Source organism: Meleagris gallopavo, chromosome 1 (genome assembly GCF_000146605.3).
Source record: "Meleagris gallopavo isolate NT-WF06-2002-E0010 breed Aviagen turkey brand Nicholas breeding stock chromosome 1, Turkey_5.1, whole genome shotgun sequence".
NCBI classification, from domain to species: Eukaryota; Metazoa; Chordata; class Aves; order Galliformes; family Phasianidae; genus Meleagris; species Meleagris gallopavo.
Genome location: NC_015011.2, coordinates 125,098,324 through 125,119,025, shown reverse-complemented (window position 1 = coordinate 125,119,025; position 20,702 = coordinate 125,098,324). Strand labels below are relative to the sequence as shown.

General features: G+C 39.8%; 1 long non-coding RNA gene across 1 annotated transcript; it reads right to left on the bottom strand.

Annotated features, from left to right (window-relative positions):
- Nucleotides 1-1,781: 1,781 nt before the first annotated feature.
- On the bottom strand, nucleotides 1,782-12,658 carry LOC104915991. Its single transcript, XR_002121382.2, has 3 exons — nucleotides 12,573-12,658; nucleotides 12,205-12,321; nucleotides 1,782-1,915 (listed from the first exon to the last, which is right to left on the bottom strand). It is a non-coding gene; the product is annotated as an uncharacterized LOC104915991 (long non-coding RNA).
- Between the last annotated feature and the right edge of the window lie 8,044 nt (nucleotides 12,659-20,702).

Genomic DNA, 20,702 nt, shown 5'->3' with positions numbered 1-20,702 from the left:
AAAAAAAAAAAAAAAAAAAAGGAAAATCACTGTTCTCTCTGCCAAAGATCAGACTGGACATAACAGCATTAGCATGAAGTTCTATCTATGAAGCCATCTCTTACAGTCCCTTTTGCCATAACCCAGGACCTCAGAGTACCAGCAACTTAACCAGCATCAAGCTGACAGACAAAGGTTCAACTCTCAGTTTGGAGGGGAATAGAAGACGAAACTCAATAACAGGACAGAGGTGTGAAGTTCATTTTATACTTCTGTATTAGAACTTAAGATAGTTAATTGAAACAGGAATTCCACCTATGCAGAAGTTTGTGGAAACAACAAAAAATTAGATTTGTGTGGTTAACTGACATCTTCAAAACATCCAGTTATGACTTCCTAACTTATTTAATACTTTTTTCTCTTTTCAGTACACAGCTTCCAGTACAAGGTATTCATCTGATTCCAATCTCCTGAGGGCAGCTGTCTTTTAAGTACATGTCATGCAACAAGTGCACCTGTATTTGGGCATCACTGCTGTCACGGCTGTGTCCTTAGATGTTACTAGAAGCATGCAAACACATTTTGCTGAATGCATTAATCACACACATCTTCCCAAAAGTGCCATGAAAGAAAAAACAAGGCTATTCCTAACCAAACATTTCCACTAATAGGAAAAAATATATACATATATATATTTGCATTTTCTTCCTAAAGAGAAAATAAATGCTTCACTACCAATAGCATATTCTTCCAGTCTATTCCTTCTGCTGATTATCCACTGCAAGAATGAAGTGCCTCTTCAGAGCAGCACAGCCTGAAATAACAGAGCTGTAGCTCTAGTGAAGGGAAAGGAATTGCACACTAATTATAAGAGCCAGAGGCCTGAGTAGGCTATACTCAAATATCTAAACTATTGCAGCTTCACTTCACCCCTTCAAAGGAACAAAAAGGCAGACTACTCGTGCTATTTAAACCTAGCTAAAGATTCAAAGAAAATCTTTGCTTGCTTCACAATGTCTCAGAAAACCAGTCTATCTAGAGCTAATGCTACAATTTAAAAAAAAAAAGATACATGCATCAGCTTTTCACATCTTCAGCTCAGGCCAAACAATGGCAGAGAATCACTTTCAGATGGAGGAATACGTTCTGTGCGTGAAGTTTTCTGAAGGAACACTTCAACTAGCAATATCTTCTGCAAACTACACTACTGATAAAGGCAAAACTAAAGGGTATGCCAAACCAAGCTATTTGAGAAAGCTTAAAACCATCCAACAACAGTTATTAATAAAACTATTCCTTCTGTAAAATCTTGAGCTCATAAAATCTCTCACAAAAGAATGTGATTGTTCATCTGAATTGAAGACAAAAAAAGCACCCCATGCTCAGTCAGATTGTGGGCATTTTTCAGCTGATCGGTTAGTCACTTCATGAAGATCACAAACAAAATTAGAAATAGCACTATTGCCTTTACCCCTTCCTCAGCCCAATTCCTTTATACCACAGCCTCATCTGTAAACACCCTGAGCAAAGTAACCAAGCGGACACTGCCAAGCCTCACTCATCATAACACATCAGGTTACGATGTGTTCAGTTTCCAAAGGCTGAAACAGATTTAAGCCTTCATTTGAAGACTCAGAAATTTACCTTCCTGTAGACTTTTAGGCAACCACTTTCAAGTGTACTTCATTCAAAATAAAAACAGTGGCAAATTTATAAGCAGGTGAAAATAAACCAAAAATTCGCTATAGAATTCTGAATTCCATCTTCATCATCATGAATAAAAGAAAAAAAAAAGAAACAAACATTTAAGAAAAGTCATACCTTTTCTTGGAGGTAGTTCACCATTCTGTGTAAATTCTGTTCCAGGATACATGATCTCCCCATCTTTTACCATTTCATTCCACAAACCACAGAGTCCGTCTCGTGTAAAAGCAAGCTGTTAAAAATAAATTATATATAATTACTTGCAATTGTATTTTTCCTAGAATCAACCCAGACAAAATTAAAAAAAAAAAAAACACCATGTATCATCTCACTAAATTCTTTGTGTGTGTTTGATAGAATCTTGCATCATCTTCTGATTCTCCAGCTATGCTATTTTCAGACTAAAAGCTGAAAGCAGTCATTTTTAGGTAGACTCAAAAACAGCAAGATGATCTTTCATTTGTTGAATAGTTCTCCTCAAAAGCATGATTTGATCACCTCAAAACTGCACACATATTCAAAATGACATCATGCAGCAATTCAGGTAAATATGTGAGGGAAATCCCTTTCTCCCTTCAGGAAAAGCTATGCTACATAAAATCAAAAATGGGGAAGCACGAAGGAAGTCAGCACAGCCTGCTTTCCAGCAACTGAGGAGCAGGGCACTCAACAGAACACATGACAACCAGGCCATGCATTCATAAGCACATTCAGCCAGTTCAAACGACCCTGCTGTGCAGAGCTCTGGTCACAACCTTCCCTCTTCCTTCCAGCTGCTACAATGCATTAATCGGCATGTGAGAGGAGGAAGCATTTGTGTGAGTATCTGCTGAACCAGATCATGGGACTGATGAAGACTAAAGCAGGCTGTGCTCAGGGGAAGAGCCAAGGGCTGTCTGAGCCTCAGCACAGGTCAGCTCCCAGTAAACTAAGTGTGTAGTGGAACAAATACGGTGGATCAAATGGCAGAACCCTGCCAGCATGAAGTGCTCACAAAACTACCAGCTATAAGACTGGCCTCCAAGGATTTACCAATTTGCACCTCCCTTGAAGAACCTCATCGACCAAGTTAACTTAATATTCTTCTGATGATGCTTTCTGCTTTCCAGAATGCTGTAAAACAGGTGCCTGCATCAAGTGAACTCCTTAATAACCGGGAGTTTCAATAACTATTTGAAACCATATAGCCTAAGGGAGAAGGGGAGTGAAACTAGAAAACAGAATGTCTTCGGTGTCCTAGAGCCATGCAATGGAGACATCTAAAGAAAATCCTGAAAGCTTACTTAGAAGCATCTTTGTAACATAACTGTAACTAACATTCAAATCCAAAATGTTTTAACTGGGGAATAATATAAATAACTTATATAACTTCTGCAAATATTTGCCACTATACGTACAAGACCACTTATACTTTATCTTGATCAGTTTCCTAAAGACATTTTAGGAAAGGTTAGAGTTTTATGAGTCACAACCAATAGCAGGGAAATCATTAGCTGATCTAAGTAAGCTAAGATAAGAAAAATTAAAGTAAGTTGCGCCACTGTAGCAAACTGTATTCCCATATCAGCTTTCTGACTTCCTACTGCGCACTCCAGAAATTCAACAAGTCCTAATGATTTCATTCTTTTTTCAGCATAAAATACAAGATCACAAAGCGTATGCATTTCTCACGTGTTATTTCCTGACCTCAAGGGGATAGGAGAGAAAAGACACAGTCTGACCTAGATCTTATTCAACTTACCTGTGATTTACCAGGTGTACACTACCAGAATTGTGCTGTTACCGTACTTTAATGAAAGTGACATTCTCTGCTCTTCAGAGCTAGAGAAGACATAAGCCTTCTGCAGAGATGCTGTGCCTTGCTAAACGCTTTACAGTTGGCTTATTGTTTTATAAATAGCTTATTGTTTAAAATGGGAATAGAGTGAACTAAAGTTGTACTTCAATAACGTAAAAGAAAAGAAAGAAAAAGAACCCTTTTCCATCACTGTTTCTCGCATTGTTCTAGATCTATAAATATTTCAACAGTGAGAGAGAGAGAGAGAGAGAGAGAGAGAGACATCCACCTCTTTCATAAGATGTGGGCATATTCTTTAGTGGAGCACCTAAATTATTTAATTTTTCCAATTCTTAACAATAGCTTTGGTTGAAAAAATACCTAACACAGCTATTTCAGTGGTTTTGGCTCCTATATCATTGAAGGATTTACACAAAAACTTTTGCTTATTGAACAGTATTCTCATACATTTTACTTTACATTCTCAAATCATCGTGATATAGAAAATAATTGTCACTGCCCTTTAGCTTACACACTAAAGGCCTAAAAGCTTTGGATTCAAGGTTCTTCATAACACAACAATATTTTAATGATAGAACTTACTACCTTTGTAAATACAGCTGTAAAGCAGAATGAAAATTCTCTCCATTTCAACCTCTAATCTTTTCACATAGCACAAAGCTCACACAAGTTGTCTACGCAACTAAAAGCTGAAAAAGTAAACAAAATTTCTTCTGCCTTGGGTTTACTGTCTGAATTCTTATCCAAGTCATTTTCTTGGTATGTTGCAGAAAGATAAAGCAACCACCGAGATTATAGGCCAAACACAGCTCCCCCTCCTTCTCCAAATATGTTGCGTGGAAGTTTACACTGTAAGCACTCTCCGAAAAAACAACCTTTCTTTCATTCACTGTGTAGTTAACATTTTGTCAGAGGTTTAAGCCGGGGAGGGGTGGGGGGGGAGCAGAAAGGGAGACAAGTTTGAAGGTAAAGAAACATTGGACTTTTCTTGTAGCGAATAATAGTTATCTTGTAGCCACCTGAAAAGACATTTAAGGAACAGTACTTACAATTAATTCGTATGTCATAGCTGAAGGCAACTCAACTCCAACTGTAACAAGTTCACTATTAATCTATTCAGTGCCCAGCAGACACATTAAACAGTGAATTGCTGCTACGGTAATCAACAGTTCAAGCGAAGTTTGGGTTTTCAAAGAATAATGGGGGAACACACTTGAGAAGCAGTTCTGCAGAACAGGTCCTGGGGGCCTGGTGGACACCAAGCTGAACATGAGCCAATAACACGCCCACGCTGCAATGCAGGCTAATAGTATTCTGGGCTGCATTAGGCAAACTACCAGCAGCAGGAGGGAGTTCAGTACTGGTACCCAGTTCTGGGGCACCTCAGTACAAAAGAGACATGGACACGTTGGAGAGAGTCAAGTGAAGGGCCACAGAGATGATGAAGGGACTGGAGTGCCTCTCCGATAAGAAAAAGGCCGCGAATGTCCACAGAGGTCTCAGCCAGGCTCTTTTCAGTGGTGCTTTGTGTCAGAACAAGACACCATGGGAACAAACTGAACCCAGAACCCAGTCTAGTCAAAAGTTAGAGGTAAAGACAAATACACAAGCACATCCACCTCAGTTCCTTCAGAAATCTGGCTAAACACGCTCCAGAAGTTATTTCACATTAACAAAGAACAAAAGAGGTTCTGTCTAAAAACCAGGAGCACTCCTGCGCTGTGCAGGTGACGGAGCAGTGGCACAGGTTGCCCATGGGCTGTGGGGTCCCCTCCTTGGGGATCTCCAGCAGAAACCTGGATGTGGCCCTGGGCATCCTGATCTGGGTGGCCCTGCTGGAGCAGGGGCTGGAGCAGATGGGTCCTGAGCTTCCTGCTAACCTTAGCCAGCCTGTGATTCTGTGAAACCAGCAACTAAAGGTAGCAATAAGTCAACTCTACGGCATAAAAGCCAAATTTCTGCTTTGATTACATAGTCCTGGTTGCTTTCTTTCTACAGCGTTTTAAGATTTATCAGGAAATCTAACACATTCCTGGCTTGTCAATTAGTAGGTTTTCTCACCATGTTTTCCAATTAGTTCACTGGGCATGTAAGTACTAATTATTGTATACTAGTATAGGGAAAGCCCGTATGTTTCAATATGAATAAATTATTAACAGACATTTAGTACCTTAGGTTTATTGTGGGAGTTTGTATGTGATACAGTCAATTAAATACACTAATTATTAGAAAAAGAAAGGGTTCATGATGACTTTTCACAGATATTCTTCAGGAGCACATCATACTTTACTGTTCCTCATCACTTCTGATGTACTGGGGTTGCAAGTACAGGAGTACAAGCCTAACATTGTCCCATTAGACACTTGACTTGTGCAAACATCCTTTCCTCTAATAATTTAATAACTTCATTTGTGAATGTTTAAAGAGATTAATTTGACAAACTCAGTAAGTTTTCACTGAATGTTTGCAACTGGGAACACCTCCAGCAATGTAACCTCTGTAAATTTACCACAAGAACCCCAAGTTTGTTTGCCCTACCCACCCACACACTTTCTTCCCAAGCCTGAGACAACAGCAATGCCTTACTCCACCCCACTAAACATTATCCTTCAGCCTCAGAACACGTTCTTAATTCTCTTACACCTTTCACCACATTAAAGGCCATTCCCCAAGCCCAATATCTCCCTCATCTTTCCTATGATACCTCCTGACTTTCTGTCAGGTAAGACTACAGCAATCTCACCTACTACACACCTCATATTTACAAACCGCAGCCCGCTTCCATCATTTACCACATATTCTCATATTCAGATCACGTCTTCTTATCTTTGCACTTCCAAAGTATGGATCACACCAAATTCATACTTCCCTCACAGACCAGGACCTCAGCCCTAACCACTTCTCACAAGTCAAAAAGGGCCTGAAGAGACTTCAAAGTGAACTGTACTGTAAACTAAGCAGACCTCTCCCTAATCTTTTGCTAATCTTATATCTACAGTTAAACTGTAATTTATTCCGTCTGGTACAAGATTTAATTAAAGTCAAAAGTGTATTTAGTTTGCTGACATATGCTGTTGCTATCATCCAATGAGCCTAGCAGTGAAATTCTGTCCCCTCACATCCCTTTCCCACTACCAGCTCTATAGAACAAGGCACTGGCATTACTGCTTCCTTAAATTTCAAGAACACAAAGCATTGCAACCACAAGCTGGATAAGCTTCTGAGAATTCTCAAAGCAAGATTTGCTTTCAATAAGTTATTTTAAAAACAATCAGAAGCTGTGACTTGGTTCTAAAGTCAACCACTTTAAATCAGACAAAGCTTATTCCATGTGGTCCACAGATCACGTTCTTGATGTGGTTTCATGAACTTTCCTGCAACAAGCGTAGAAGCCTCTATAAAACTTAACTGGAGCTCAAGAAAAATGATGCAAGAAAAGAAGAAAGGAAAAAAAACATCACAAGGACTTATCCAGGTAGGATTGCTGTTTACGTAACTGCATTGGAAACATAAGATAATCATAAACGTCATTATGGTTTTAAAATATAAGCTACTTAATAACATTCACCTCAGAACTGTCAGCATTTGAGTGGTGGGGGTGGAGAGGAATCTGTTTCTCTACTCAGCTACTTCTGCATTAGAACATTAATTAAAACAGATTTTTCTTTAGAAACAGATGAAAAATATTTTCAACACAGGAACAGTAAAGAAAATCACAAGAGAAACAGTAAATCCTTTCCCAAATCTGTCTACTATTTTCATTCTTTTGATTCTTCTATATTTGTTTCCTTGTTCTGTTGTCTTTCTTTTCAGTGTTCCATCTAGCTTCCTTCCATTCCTGCTCACATATGCCCTGAGACCCCAGCTGCTTATCATACCTATAAAAAGTACAGTGAACATCATTAGGTTTAACACATTGCTCTAAAGCTCTGATAACAAAGACAATAAAGTTCAGCAGTCCTCTAATTGCTTCAACAGATTTGAGTTTAAACTAGAAATGGCCTTTTGTCAACAGATTACCAGGCTGCCATTTGTAGAAGTTTATTAACAGTTGATAGTTATATGCCAAAAAAAAAAAAAAAAAACCAAATCTTACCCTTAAACTTGGAAATTCTCTAACTTCCTCCATTTGCAGAGCAGTAGCTCTGACTAACCCAAACACTTGCACATTGAATTTAATTTCTCCAGCCTTTCGTTTCATATGCAGTATAGTCCTTAACTTTCCCCTTGTTTTGAAGGGACAGCATTACTTCAATTTTTAAATAACTAAAAATTCTATATTGCAAACTTTGCTACCCTTAAAAATGTAGTAGTTTTGATTTGCAGTTTATCTTTTTTTTTTTTTTTTAAATCAGAATGCTGAGTCTAAGGAGAGAACAAACAGGAAATCCACAAAACAGAAAAAACAACTTTCACTAGTTTCTTGCTTGAAACAGTCAAGATATCATTTATTTGCATCATCTTACAAGCAGGAATACCGATATAGATGCTAGAATAGTTAATCTTTCATAAAAATCTGAACAACAAATTAAGCTTTAGAGAGAAGGTGAAAAGGTTTTGGACAAATGCAACTCTTACAGGTGGCTGATTCATCTTAAGATTTCTCTCAGATCTGGGCAAAAATAAAATGACAAATAGCCTGCCAACCATGAACTCAATGAAAATTGATGAAAATGCATCCTATTCTTACTGTAGATAGCTCTTGTACCTTCACTACTGCTTAAAGTATTTCTCCCTTCTGCAGAAAATGAAAGCTTTTCTCCTCTATCCTCTGCTATTAAGCACTGTAGTCATCCCCAGGATACAGAATAAGCAGACCAATAAACATCAAATGCACACAAGCATCCCATTAGCTGACTGATTCTACTTCTTCATTATTCAACCAGCACTAATTAAAGTTCTCTGTGTAAGGTTCTAAAAGGGTAGCACGGTACACTCACTTAATTGGAACTATTTTAAGCACAATTTGACTTGGCAAAGTGGATATCTAGGTTTAAGTAAACAATTTTAATCTTGCCTTTTTTTTAATGTTTCTCTTTCAAAAATGGATGTCTTTATTAGAGCAGCCACTAAAACACAATCTCCCCTTGCATACAGATTTTGTTATAAACAGTTCCCATTCATAAAAGATACACATAAGTAGATGTTTTAAAATGCATTAATTCAAACCTAAAAAATTATTAGGAATGTAACAGGTGATCTTCCAACGTTAGCAGCAATATCCTATTTTATTATTTCCTAAGATTACTTAGCTGTTAGATAATACAGTATATTATTGACATTTGCATTTAAAAAAAAAGTTACATATTGTATTACTGATGCAATCTCATACTTGAGCTAAACCATCTGAATTTTTCAGCTACTGTAGCAGATTGTATTCTTTCAGACAACGCAGAGCCTAACTTTGATCCAACAGGAATCAGTAATTTAGTAAGAACAGATAAAAATAATAACATTTGTAAAGTAAGACTCACAAAATGAATGTGTCTAGACATTGGTCTAGTTTTAAACTATGCTAGCAGCCATAAAACACAATACCAGGCCAATTCCTTATAAAAATCTGAAATTCCTTATAAAAGATCTGAAACAGTCATGGGCAGCAGGCAGGTCTTTGTAGAGCATTTAGGCTTCCTAGCATAGTATAGCTTAAATTAGTTTCAGATAAGTTTCAGATCAGCAAAAATTATGTTGCTTACATGCAGTTTCTACTAACATTTCATACCACTTCAGTTACTGCTGCAGGATAAACGCTCACTGTTCCCACAAAGGGACACGTGTCTTCAATATTCTCTTAACAACAGTAAAAAGATGCTACAGCACACTGTCCTTGTCTATTAACACAAACATCCTAAAACTCAATAAGGGCATTTAAATTTGGACTGGATACAAGCTAGAACAGTAACATTCAGAGGTGATTAAACACAATCCGTCCTAAAATCTACAAATCATTCTTTTCTCATTACAATAATACCACTATATTACATACTGCTTCTAATGCACATAATGTTATAGTATCATTTATTACATTATTAATGCAACACTGTCTTGAACTAAAGTAAAGAAGAATCCAATGATCTTCAGAAAGTTCAGTGCCTTTAAGCTTTCAACAATAGCTGCCACAGACATCAGTCTGATAGCAGGGGCAAAAAAAAAAATGGAGGAGTCAGAATTTGGAGACCACTAGCCAACCTAAAGAAATATTATCCTATTATCCTCCAATTCTATTTATATTCCTCACGTTAAGCAACAACAAGGAACTTCAATAGCAAAAAAAAAAAACAAAAAAACTAATTTTAAAGATAGAATAACCTCTGTATGTCTTCTAAGCATAAAGATTCCTCAGTACAACTTTCTCCAAAGGACCCTACCAACACACTCCTTACCTGCTGTATAACAGAACGATAGATAAAGCTAGCTGCAAAGTAAGGAGCTTCAGAGTCAAATTCTAAGAAATACTTTGTAGTTGTTTTGATTCATTCACTTAAATCGGTGTGTCTTTCTTCAAATCTCTCCTGTGTTACAATCTCCATTACAATCGTAATTTCAATTTCTGTTGACAGTCCCTTGAAAACTGACGAGGCCTTTCTGTAGATAGCAGGTAAAAATATATGCAGCAGGAAATCTGCATGTTCAGAACATAGAGTGGTATAAGATTTACACCTATAAAGAGATCTCACAAGTAGCTAGGTCGTGCTAGTTGATCAGTAGCTAAAATAGTCAATCATGCAACAGAGAAATTCCCCAGAGCCTAAAACCTCTTTACTTGACAGAAGACATCTGCCATTTAAGACACCAAAAGGAGAGATACGAGATCCATATATACTACTAAACCTTTTTGTTGCTGTATAACAACAATGCTGTGTAATACCAAAATCTGCTATCCTCGTAAGAAAATCGTATCATACCTTGGTGGCCTCTTCACATTCCACAGAAGAGAAAAACGCTTGTGTCCAGGAGATCACAAACGATTACTGTTCTCTTATTTCATTAATCTCATTATTTTGGCTGGAATACGATTGGAAGAAAGCAAAGGGAATACCCTGGCAATTAGAAGGCAAGTAAATAACAAGTTTAACTTGTTATTACTCAGAAAAAAAAAAATTATGAAGGAACTTGCTCATAAAAATTTGTCATAAATTAAAATTTCTTATTGTTTAATGGAATTGTTACAACCCATTGGCTGCACAAACATCCCATAAAAGACAAGTACATCACTGCAATTATATACACTTAGTTGAAAATAATCCTTAAGGTAGGAATGGCAACTGAAACTCTGCTGTCAAAAGTGCACGTAAGCAGAAGAAAGAAAAAAAAAGGAGGCATGTTGAAAAAAGGCTTCATAAACAAAAGGAAAAATAGGACGAATCACACCAACAGTCACATTTTTCATCTTGTATAATAAAAGAAGAAGCCAACACACACTCAGCAGTAGTTAAAAATGATTGTCACTCATCAGCTACAATTTTCTTCCATTCTACAATAGCCAAAGCAACACTACAACTCAGCACTCAGTGTCCAGAATAGTATTTTTATATTTCTTCACATATTCATCTTCAAATTGTTTTGTACTACACTTATTTACCTCCAATGCCAAAACAAATAACTCTGGACAGAAACTTTGACGTCTACAAAGAATAAAAGAGAGACAGAATCATCTAGCCAACTCAAGACCAACCTCTGTCATTTTATAGTATTTACATACAAAACTTACTGTATAATGTAACCTTCAAGGCTCTGTTATTCCAGAATCTGATTTAGCTCGTTAGATGTAAAATACTGCAGGTAGCTGCTTCTGGATCACAACTGCACAGTAACAGACCCTTGTCTAAATGCAACAGCTGAACTACCCAGACCATCCAGGATATAATTTTGGGTAAAGTCACTCAGGATGCAATTTATTTTTTAAAATCCTTTATCTGTATCAAAACATTAATATCAGCTTGCCTATCCCAACAGGAACTTCAGCGATTTGAGCAGGAAGTTGGAGGTTTATTCAAAATAAGGCATCTATGTGTAACATCTGCAAGAAGGAAGAAGTCATACAACTCAAGGACTCGCCCATTTCATCCAAAACTGACCTATATCACTCTAATTACTCAATATTTTCCTCATAGCTTTCAAATCTGAATTGGGAAAACAGGATAATGTGCTCATTCTTGCATCACACAACCTAAATAAATAAGCAGACCATCTTCTACAGCAAAACTCCCACCAAACACCAGTAAATCTCAACAAAAACCAGTTTCATTTTGACCACATCTCTTTGACAGACTCAGTATAGATTCAACTCCCTTGGGATAAGAGAGCATTTAAAAGGAAGCCTATGCCCGTTAGCCAAAAAATGACAGTAAAAGCATATCTGAACATAAATTCAAATATAAATTATATTCCTATTATCTTCCACAACAGTTCTCTCGTGCACTAGAACTGCTAGCTTTCAGGCAGACAAGAAGTTCAGCGACAGCCTAAATGGAGAACTTCTGAGTTCAAACAGATGTGTGCTTTGGCTCTCTATAAAAAATAACACACATAGACCAGCTTACTTTTCTGCAGAGAGACCAGAGCAACAATGCAGCTCAAAATGAGTTTGTGCTCTTTCAAGCTCAGATTGATGTATATGCATCTGGCTCAAGAGCACTGCTGCTGATGTCTGTCAGCGGTTTGGATGACAAGCATCCCCAATCCACATCCGAAAGGCACGACGCGGCAGTCCGATGCCTTACCTGCAGGTCTGTCTTCAGCCATTTGGAGTCAAACCTGGCTTGAGCAGCCAGACAGAAAGATTCCGAGGACATCTTCCCTTCTCCAGCCTCCTCTCCAGGCTGGCCGAGCAGCCCCACCTGCCACGCAACGACAGAGACAGCCATCCAGCACGTGAGATAAGCCACGCGAGGTTATTTTTGTCCTAGCCACGATGGCCTCCGCTTCATCTTTCAATACTACCCCCCCACCCCGGAGCTCAGACCCCTCAACGCCGGACAGGGCAACGCGCTCGGAGCAGAGCACCGCCGGACCACCGCCCCCCAACAGCTCCGCTTCCCTCCTCGCGACGGCCCGAGGGCAGCGCCCGCGACCTAACGCCGCCCCTCACCCACGGCACAGCGGATCGATGGCGGATTACGCAAGCCACCGGTCAGCGGCCAGCGGGGCCGCCTCACCGGCCGCTCCCTCTCCGGGGCTCAGCCCCTCCCCCGCACGGCCGCCCCACCCCCACACTGCGGCCATATCCACGGGGCTGAGCCAGGCGATGGGGGGGGGGTTTTCGGGCTCCCTTGCTAGTTCACCTCCACTTCGCGGCAGCGGACAGAGACGTCAGGGTACGGATCAGCACTCACCGAGCGCCCGCGATGGTGGTGGTGGTGGCGGCTCCCCGGCCCGCTCTGTCACCGCCTGCTATCCGCGGATTATCCTCGCCCCTCCTTCCCGCTCCCGCCCGTCCCCCCCCACCCTCCTCCGCCGACAGCGGCGCTGAACGCTCCCTCCCTCGACACTGGAAACTGGGGAAGCACAGCCCCCCTGGCCCCCCATACACACATACGTCAGCGAGGCTATCGACAAATCAGGAAAGGAGAGAGGCGGGACATCCGGTGCGAACCATCGAGAGAAGCGGTGCAATGGAGATAGACGGGTCACAGGAGCGGGATGGGGGGTGGGTGATCCTCGGCCTCCTGGTTCTGGGCCTTGATGCTCCTGTCTCAGCGCCGATCGCGGTGGTGGATGAGGGCAAACTCTAGAGCGGCTGGGTGGTATAGGTGTCATAACGCAACAGCCAGGCGCGGAGCTGTTAATATGCACCGCAGATGGATTCTAAATCAGTCCAAGAGCAGCAAAGTAATAGTCACAGAATCACAGAATGGCCAGGGTTGGAAAGGACCTCAAGGATCATGAAGCTCCAACCCCCCTGCCACATGCAGGGCCACCAACCTCCCCATTTAATACTCGACCAGGCTGCCCAGGGCCTCATCCAGTCTGGCCTTGAACACCTCCAGGGACGGGGCATCCACAACCTCTTTGGGCAGCCTGTTCCAGCACCTCACCACTCACTCAGTAAAGAACTTCCCCCTGACATCCAACCTAAATCTTCCCTCCTTCAACTTAAAAACATTTCCCCTTATCCTGCTGTTATCTACCCTTTCAAAGAGTTGGCTCCCCTCCTGTTTGTAGGCTCCCTTTACGTACTGAAAGGCTGCAATGAGGTCACCCCGCAGCCTTCTTTTCTCCAGGCTGAACAAGCCCAGCTCCCTCAGCCCATCTTCACAGGGGAGGTGCTCCAGACCCCTGATCATCTTTGTGGCTTTCCTCTGGACCTGCTCCAATAGCTTCCTGTTTTTCCTGTACTGAGGGCTCCAGACCTTGACACAGTACTCCAGATAGGGTCTCACAAGAGCAGAGTAGAGAGGGACAATCACCTCCCTGTCCCTGCTGGCCACCTCTCTTCTGATGGAGCCCAGGATACGTTAAATATATATATATATATATATATATCGTATATATTCCCTTTAGAGATCAGCTTCAGTTCCACATAACTAAAACCACAATTTAAAAGCAAAAGGATTAGTAGTGAGCAGTTCATTGGCAACCCAAGTGGCAGAAACAGCCTGAAGGAGTGAGGCCGGAGGGAAGGTTTGTGCTGGATGGAGTACAAAGAAAGGAGCTGGGTTTGGCAGATGGGATGAAAACTGGCCTTGGCCAACTCTAGCATGTGAAACCACAGGCTGCACATCCATGAAATTCTGACGTGACTGGGACCCATACCAGCATTTAGACAAAGACATATAATATTTATTATTACTATTGTTATTGTTTAAGAAACAAGACATGGAGTTGTTGGAGCAGGTCCAGAGGAGGGCCACAAAGATAACCAGAGTGCTGGAGCACCTCTCCTATGAAGATGGGTTGAGGGAGCTGGGCTTGTTCAGCTTGGAGAAGAGAAGGCTCCAGGGAGACCTCATTGTGGCCTTCCAGTAGCTAAAGGGGCCCATGAGAAAGATAGGGAGGGACTCTTTGTCCTGTAGTGTAGTGATAGGACAAGAGCTTTAAAATAAAGGTAGGTAAATTTAAATAGGTTTAAACCAGACATTAGGAAGAAATTCTTCACAATGAGGCACTGGAACAGGCTGCCCAGAGAAGCTTTGGATTCCTATTGTGTTTAACCCAACAGTAGCTCATCATCATGCAGCCTTTTGCTTGCTACTCTCTTTCCACTCCAACATGATACGAGAGAGAGAAACAAAATAGAATTTAAGTGTTGAGATAAAAACTATTTACAAAGACAGAAGAGGGATATGGAAACAGAAATGCAGTGGTATATATACATATATATATATGCATACACATATACTTGCCAACCAAAGCCCCACTAGCAATGCAAGGTCTCAGCTGCAGAGCAGCAGCCAGCTGTGGTCAACTACCTACAGCTCCATTGTTTTCCATGTGGTGTCACATGGTATGGAATGGCCCCTGGCCTAATTCAAGCTACATGTACTAATTTTGCCTGGCCAGCTGGGCTGCATAGTAAAGGTGGTGGCTGTTCCTCAGGTGTGCTTCCAACAGTCACAGATTCTTACCAAGGCTGGAAAAGACCTCCAAGATCATGCAGTCCAAATGTCCACCTACCATCAACATTTCCCAACTAAGCCATGTCCCTTAGTACAACATCTAAACGTTTCTTAAACACCTCCAGGGACAGTGACTCACTCCATCATCTCCCTGGTTAGCCCACTCCAGCACCTGACCACTCTTTCAGAGGATAATTTTTTCCTAATATCCAACCTGAATCTCCCTGACACAACATTCTATCTAGTACTATTGCTAGTTACATGGGAGGACAGGCCGGCCCTACCTTGTCACAACCTGTTTCTGATCACTATAGGGAGCTACAAGGTCTCCCCTGAGCCTCCTCTTCTCCAGACTGAACAATCCCAGTTCCCTCAGCCACTCCCCATTAAGACTTGTGCTCCAGACCCTTCACAGCTTCATTGCCCTTTTCTAGACACACTCCAGGACCTCGATGTCTTTATTGTAGTGCAAGGCTCAAAACTGAACACAGCACTACAGTTGGAGCCTCACCAGAGACAAGTACCAGGGGATAATCACTTCTCTGCTTCTGCTTACAGCACTATTTCTGATACAAGCCAGGATGCTATAGGACTTCTCAGCTACCTGGGCACACTGCTGGCTCATGTTCAGCCAAGTGTTGACCAACACCTCCAGGTCCATTTCTTCCACACAGTCTTTTCAGCCACTCTGCCCCAACCCTGTAGCACTGCCTGGGGTTGTTGTGGCCAAAGTGTAGGACCTGGCACTTGACCTTGCTGAACTTCATCCCATCCTTTAGTTGTTGTCAGCAACAACCAGGACTTTGATGTGCTAATAATGCTGTTTGGGCTGAAACCAAAATGATGCCCCATTCCTGGAGATGTTCAAGACAGATTGCATGGGGCCCTGGGCAGTCTGATCTAGTGAGTGGCAACCTGCCCATATCCATGCAACTGGAACTAGATGAGCTTTCACGTCCCCTCCAACCTAAACCATTCTGTGATTCTAAGAAACACTGTAATAATTGTTACTGGTAAAGAATAGTGAATTTGACTATCAGGTTTCATTTTCAAGGTAACAGAAAAGATGCTGCTATGACCTCCCTGAAGTCAAGACCTGGTCTCCTTAAGTGAAATGCTGTATAACATTTCTGAAATCCGTGAAATTTTATATAAACATAGAAATTTCTAATTTCACATTACTCTCTGAAACTTTAAAATATGAACCTTTAAAACAAACATAGAAAATCTGACCAAGTGTGAGCACGTCAAAAGCTCTATGTTAGATATGAAAGTTCAGTTCTGTGTTTCATGTCATGTCTTCTCTAGCTAGGCCACAGCCATGGACTAGCACACCAGGATGGGAAATGTTTTAGTCTCCTCTTTCCTAGTAGACTGGAAATGTGAGGAAATAGTTATATTTTCATATTAAAATAAGTTTTAAAAGCACTTTGCAATTCACAGAGGCCAAACTAGAAGGAATTAGTACAACTTGGTTGAAAAATAGTCCCCACTCATTATGCCTATTGTTTGTTTAAATGATTTGCAAGTTGGATCGCATTGAGGTACTTTGCATGAGCTACTTTCTCTGTTATTTATTTGTTTGGCTCTCCAAAAATGTCATTTGCATACATTTCAGACATATTTCTTACTTTTATTAAATAGCAAGCAGCAGTAATCTTCTGATGCTCTTGATGAAAATAGTTTGAAGAGTACATAACTAGCTAACTTGTAAGACTTGAATCTCTAGTCCAATTAACAGGTAGTCACTAGGTTCAAGAAATAACAAAACATATTTGGGTGCAGTAACTATGGAAATTTAACAGATGGAAATACTTTTGAAGAATTTGGGGATTATTTTGTATTTCCAGATTTAGATTTCACTTTTGATGAGTAATTTTAATTTGCATTTGAAATGTGCTGTAATAGCATGGTACAATCTCAAATGGCACTGTTATTTACAGAAATACGATGTACCCATCAAATTTTCCACAGAGAAAAGTATGTTCAGTAAAACAGCTTCAATAATTACTTTGATGACATAAATAAAAATCATTTTATTTTAACCAATAATCGGAAAATAAAAAGGCTCTGATGCCTGCAGTTTGTCCTTATACACAGTATTTTATTAATAATTCCACCAGTAACTAAGTTATTGTGAAGTTGTTTAAATAACAATGCTTTGTTGTTTCTCTACTGAATGACCAAGGCAGTGAAGGTGGTAATACAGGTGTCTGACAGACTTCTGAAGGCAAGCAGCTGAAGTGCTGTTGGCTGTTAGCCACTCCACAGCCAAACACTCCACTCTTATGATGCATATTTCCATCTTAAAGCAGGGTTATATGATCTTTTAAATCAGTTCTCCAGGCATCATTCTCTGTGTGTATCAGCTTGCTAAAGCAACCTACATTAAACTCAAGAGGATGATTAAGTAGATTTGATGCCCCTGTCTTAGAGACACCAACAGCCTCAGGAGCTACAGGGCAGGCAGCTAGTGATGGTGGAAGAAGGCTCTCAGCTTCCACTGCAAGTCTGCCAAAACCTTCATAATATTTTCTCGTTTACTCTAGAGAAATGGACAAATGTGGAAAAATCTAATTTCCATGGACAGATACGGTCAGTCGTTCACATGTATCTGCTTCTAGGCATATTGTCAAATCACTATTAATACAGATTAAAGTAAAAAGTAAATATATCAGAGTGCTTTCTAAGAGGATCTCTTTCTCCGCTGCGCTTCTTAGAGCACTTGCAAACAATACAGTATGCTCTAAAAATGCCTGGCTTTGTGCAAGAGACCTCTCTTTTGCTGTGAACGTGGTGCAGGGGACACAGTAGCTTCCACAAAAGAAGAACAAATGAACAAATGATGAGAATGATTTTTTTTTTAATCATCAGGTAGCAAAAACATCAAAGTGTATCTTTATATGAAATCAGTATCCAGTCCTACCTGCAGACATTTTGGGTATAACTGTTCAATTTTTACTAATAAATATTTTAAATATGTGTGAGCTCCAGGGAATCTTTCTTTTGTTATAACAGCAGTGAAATGTGGGGCATTTCTTTTTTCTCATTTGATCTCAATAATTGTTATGCACGGGGAAGAGACAGAAAACCATCTCTGTAAGAGCAGCACCCAACTGTTCACTGCAAGACAATGCTTTTTTTGTTTGTAATTTTTTTCAAGAGCTATTTGTGTTGAGCTCTCCCACTGAGCTTGGAAGTCTTTGTGTATTATTATCCGCAAAAATACAAGATCCAGTCCATTCTGAGCTTAAAACATGTCACAAAGAATTTCCTGGCTTATTCTTAGTGATGAAGGCTTTCCCAAAGAAAGTAAGAAACTTCTACAATTAGCCTTTATTATTTTAAGCCTTTGAACTGAACTGTGGGCCTAAATTTCAGTTTTACACAATAAAAACTCATGATAAGGACCACTATTTCTTCATTTTATTATTTGTAAAGAATGCTGTCAGTTCAAATCGGTCAGTACATATTATTCCACATCAGTGCTTCCTACTGAGAGAAAACAGAACAGAGTAAGAATGTAAAAGGATTCCCCTCCTCCTCACACACTAGTATTTCCATATAGTCATCATGACGGTTACTCCTAGCCATTTTTATTACTGAAAAAAATATGATTTACATAAGCAGAACAAACAAACAAAGAAAGCAGCTTCCATGTTCAAAAACCAAAGCCCTTCACGATCAGTACCCCCATCCTCTTTCCTTATGCATTCTCAGGACAACAAAACAATGTCCACCTCTACACATGACTTTCTGCTCCTTTCCCACCTGCAGTGCTACCTCTCACGTTTTTCTCTGTTCTGAATTTTGAATTTTTCTGAATTCTCTGTTCTAACCCATAGGCTTCTCATTCATCCACACATCCAAGATGATCTCACTCCACCTTTACTGTACAGTGACATATGCCCATTTCAGTTTGTAAAATGTACTATTCAACTATACCATAGAATTAAGTTAAATCTGCCCCTTCTTTTTGCTTTACCTCGATCTTAATGACAAATATTGTTTACACACAGAACTTCAGCACGCTTTTCTCTTGTAACATTTTTATTTTGTGAAGTATTCTACCTAAAAATCACACAGCATTGTACAGTTGATACAGCTCAATTGCAAAGGTGGTGCTGGGAAAGCAATTTGTGGTATTAAAAAGAAATGAAGGATAGGGCAATTAAAAACTGTCACAATAAAGCCACACTTTCCAAAGGTAGCTAATTAGACTCCATTGTTAATTACATTTTGAATAGTTAATTATTTTTAAAACGATGGTGAATCCTGTCCTCATTAAAAGAAGCAGTACAGTTCTTGTTCTCTTAGCTCAAAAATCAGCCGCATGTACCTTATATTGCTCATCCAGTGCCAAATACACTTGTTTTTGTTCTCCCAGAAGAATGCTACCCCAACAGCTTATTCTTCAGGTGACATCCCCCATTACAGAGAAGAAAGGTTGTTTTGCCTCCCCCAGGCCAGCCCCAATTTTTCTGTCCAGAAATGTTCTTGCTTTACAGCCCAAACCAGTCTGATCTGATTTGCATCTCTGAACACAGGAATAAGGAATTAATTCTCTGTTTCTGGTGTCTGTTCTTTAAATTATCAATTCAAAATATTCATTTCATAAAGTATTTGAGATGGATGTTGCCCTCTGACTCACATATTAGCTTTGGAAATGCCGGCTTGAGTATACTCATTAGGCAGATCTTCAGAAGACTTTGGAAGTAAATGCTACATAAACATTCAGATATCCAGTACAGACCTATGGAAACGAGAAGAATTTGTTATACAGGAAAGGGTATAGCAGAATTTCATACAGCTGTTCATCAAACATTAGATTTTCAAAATCATCAAGATAGCATTTTAAAATCCACCAAAGCATCAAGGCAATGCTACTATTAGTAAAAATCCACTTTGTTTTGCATCAGAAATTGAAATTCATTTTATTATTATTCTGGCCTATAAAGTGAAGACAGAATGAGTCTGTATTATCATAATATTGTGCAAATAGATCATCAATATGTGAATGCGTTCTGACTGGCAGAAGGCTAGGTGCCTGGTTAATGTTTAGAAGGTAATCCATCACAGACACTGCAACATGCTTCACAATCAGTATCCATTTAGGGCAGTGAGTACATTCTGAACTTCGAGTTTAAGCAGATAAACAAAAATGTTTATTTCCCCCTAAATTAAAATGCAAAGAGTAGTTCATTGCAGAAGACTTAGGAACTTAAGATTTACAATTCTGTGATTCTGTGAAAACAAAATTGAAATGGTTTGGCAAAATGAGAAAAGCATTAGATGACTCGAAGATCTAGATTTGAAGTCTATGCCCTTTAGATAGTGTAGGTGGATGCAGGAGGATGAAATTTTGCTAGACAGAGATTGTTTAGCCAATAATCAAAGCATGAGAAAAATCTCCAACAATAGAAGAAGGTGTGATGCTAATTTTAATTCTTTCCATTTAGAAGCTACCAAGTACTGAGTTTCTTCTAATGCTTGGAAGATGGCCAAAAACATTTTAGCTTTTATACGGGGAAGTTTACGAACACTGATGGGAATCTTTACTCATTTAAACAGGAAAGGAAGCAGTGTTTCTATAAAGAGTTTGTTAACCTACAGCCATATGGTATCCTTCCATACAGAAGTGCTTCATAAGGAAGAAAAAAAAA